The sequence below is a fragment of the Heptranchias perlo genome, chromosome 20 (genome assembly GCF_035084215.1).
Source record: "Heptranchias perlo isolate sHepPer1 chromosome 20, sHepPer1.hap1, whole genome shotgun sequence".
Taxonomy (NCBI): Eukaryota; Metazoa; Chordata; class Chondrichthyes; order Hexanchiformes; family Hexanchidae; genus Heptranchias; species Heptranchias perlo.
Window position 1 is genome coordinate 11,176,160 of NC_090344.1, and position 3,111 is coordinate 11,179,270.

The following is a 3,111-nucleotide window of genomic DNA, read 5'->3' on the forward strand; positions in this document are numbered from 1 at the left end:
AGCACTTCGGAGGAATGGGAGCGAACAAACTGTGGCTCTCATCTTCAACACAGACTGGTAGATCCACATGTGTCATTAAATCGCGCTTGGGTATCAGAGAGGTTAATGGCTCCTGAGAAAGAATCGGGGAGTCTAAGTGTTTCTTAGTGTCGATCCGGTGGAGCAACGGGATCCCCGAGGCTGTAAGGGAATCAAAGGGCTGCTCAGGGGTTATAAAGGGGTATGAGGATACGATGTATCAAAGAGTTAACGGCACTATCAGACGTTATCAGAGAGGGCAGGGGACTGCCGGATGTTATCAGGGAGAGTCAGGGCGTGTCGGTGGGTAAGGGGCACTCCGAGCGTATCAGAGAATGTAAAGGGCACGGAGGAGGTATCAAGATAACAGAGAGGGAGAGAAAAGGCTCCTGAAACCCGAGATTGAACCCTTTAGATCTTCAGTCTGACTGAGCTTTTTCGGTGCTCTGGATATCCCGGCAATTCAAGGGAGGGTCTGTTAAATTTGCAATAAAACTCTTCCCACAATCGCATCCTCTAAACCTCCACCCAGGACTTTCAATGGTGCAAGTTTGATGAACTTCTGCTACTTTTTAATTTGTTCTCAGCAGCAACTGTGCACATCCTTTATTTGGTCCATGACATGGCATCGAGAAGAAAATGTCGATTGCAGCTTGAGTGAAGCGGAGGACGCTTTGCACTCGTGAATTATCATACGCGAAAGAGAGGGTTTGAGCGAGGTGACACCGGGCCAGAATATTTGGAACTTCTGTGCGGTTGCTCTGCGACTTTCACAGATCTGCTTGGAGCGATATTCTCTTGAATTCATCACCGACAGGGACAATTTGATTCTCAGTTCCGGTTTTATCCTGCTCCGCTTCTGAGATAAAAGAAAACGAATCGATGATATCAACCTGAACCTCGTCACGGACACGCTACAGACTCAAAGCTCAGCACAACTCCAATCTGTTTCAGTGGGAAATTGTTTCCCAGGGTTGGACAGTAATGCGCTGTCTGAGACTGCATTCGCTGCTTTCCGCCGGCAGCGGGTGATTGGAGAGAGCGGAACCGGACAATGTTGCTGCTGTCACGGCCTCACTCACTCGGGGAGCTGGGGAACAGCGAAAAACTGATGGATTTGTTGCTGCGGCAAAAATGCGGCTGAGAGCTACTTTTGTTAACTGAGGGAGCGCTTCAGCGCTATCCAAGGGAGCCTTTAACGATTTCTCACAAATAAACTGAAACCTGTCGGAAGGTGAATAACATTTCACTTGAATCGTGAGCCCTCCTTTTTCAACCTTGTCTGTCAAGAAGTATTCCGATTTCTCGCTTTGGGCGTTTTTTTAATGGAATATGCGAGAGGTCCCGGGTTCAAATCCCGGACGAGCCCTGTTATCTCACTGCTTTTTAGTGAAAAGTCACCAATTGGATTCTGACATCTTTGCAGTTGTTCGAATTGAATTATATTTGAGCTCCAGAGGACAAAGTGCAGAAGTTTCCAAGGCGCAACACACACGGAGTAAATAAAATGTCTCAAGATGATGTGGAGATTGAAGCTGAATGTGAATTTACCCCAATTTCGGCGGTCTCATTGATATTAGATGACGGGAACGAGAACCACATATCCAAGTTTGCCGATGACACAAAGATAGACAGAATTATAAGCAGTGTGGATGAAAGAATGAGATTACGGAGAGATATTACTAGATTAAGTGAATGGGCAAAACTGCGGCAAATGGATTTCAACGAAAACAAGTGTGAGGCCGTCCACTTTGGACCTTAAAAAGATAGATCAGAAAACATATTAATGGATGTTACTCCAAAAAATTAACCTTATGACATTTTGTGTGGATTCGCTTGTTTCCAAAGTCTGCCAAACTTTTAAAAGTTACCAAAATATTCTAATAGGAACCTTGTGGCGCGTACGAGGATCGAACCCACGACCTTGGAAAGGATAGCCGATCGGGAAGCGAGGACTGCAGCCAGCTCAACGTCAAAACGCAGCGTGATCGAATCACGTTGCGGTGATATCATTTTCACAGCAGCTCAGGGTCCTGCCCACAGGTTTTATAGCGGGGCAGTGTTTTATGGATGGGCTGTTCATTGATAGTAAAATAATATTGATCGGAATTTAATTTGTTACATTAAAGTGCTCTTTGTTTGTTAATTTTGATCTACATCCTCGGCAGTATATACAGAAACAAGTAACAATGTTTAAGGGATGTGGTTTATTCAATATTCGTTGTCAAACCCTGTCAGCTGGTGTAAAAATAAACACAAACTACCCAACACGCGGGTAAGCCCATAAAGCTAAGATGTATCCATGGCCGGTTAGTTCAGTTGGTTAGAGCGTGGTGCTAATAACGCCAAGGTCGCGGGTTCGATCCCCGTACGGGCCATAAGGTTCCAATTGCAATATTTTGGTAACTTTTAAAAGTTTGGCAGACTTCAGAAACAAGCGAATCCACACGAAATGTCATAAGGTTAAATATTTGGAGTAACATCCATTAATATGTTTTCTGATCTATCATTTTGAGGTCCAAAGTGGACGGCCTCACACTTGCTTACGTTGAAATCCATTTGCCGCAGTTTTGCCCATTCACTTAATCTAGTAATATCTCTCTGTAATCTCATTCTTCCATCCACACTGCTTATAATTCTGTCTATCTTTGTGTCATCGGCAAACTTGGATATGTGGTTCTCGATCCCGTCATCTAATATCAATGAGACCGCCTAAATTGGGGTAAATTAGGCACTCGGAGCGGAGCTCCAGGCGGGAGCGGACCTTGGAAAGAGCGCGGGACTCGGAAACTACTAAAGGCCCAGGCTCGAGGGACAACCCGCACTCGGAGCGGAGCGGACCTTGGAGAGAGCGCGGGACTCGGAAACTACTAAAGGCCCAGGCTCGAGGGCCTACCCGCACTCGGAGCGGAGCGGACCTAGGAGAGAGCGCGGGACTCGGAGACTACTAAAGGCCCAGGCTCGAGGGACGACCCGCACTCGGAGCGGAGCGGACCTAGGAGAGAGCGCGGGACTCGGAGACTACTAAAGGCCCAGGCTCGAGGGACGACCCGCACTCGGAGCGGAGCGGACCTAGGAGAGAGCGCGGGACTC

General features: G+C 47.1%; 1 non-coding gene across 1 annotated transcript; it reads left to right on the top strand.

Annotated features, from left to right (window-relative positions):
* The first annotated feature begins 2,322 nt into the window (after positions 1-2,322).
* On the top strand, positions 2,323-2,396 carry trnai-aau (transfer RNA isoleucine (anticodon AAU)). Its single transcript has one exon. It is a non-coding gene; the product is annotated as a tRNA-Ile (tRNA).
* Positions 2,397-3,111: the final 715 nt, after the last annotated feature.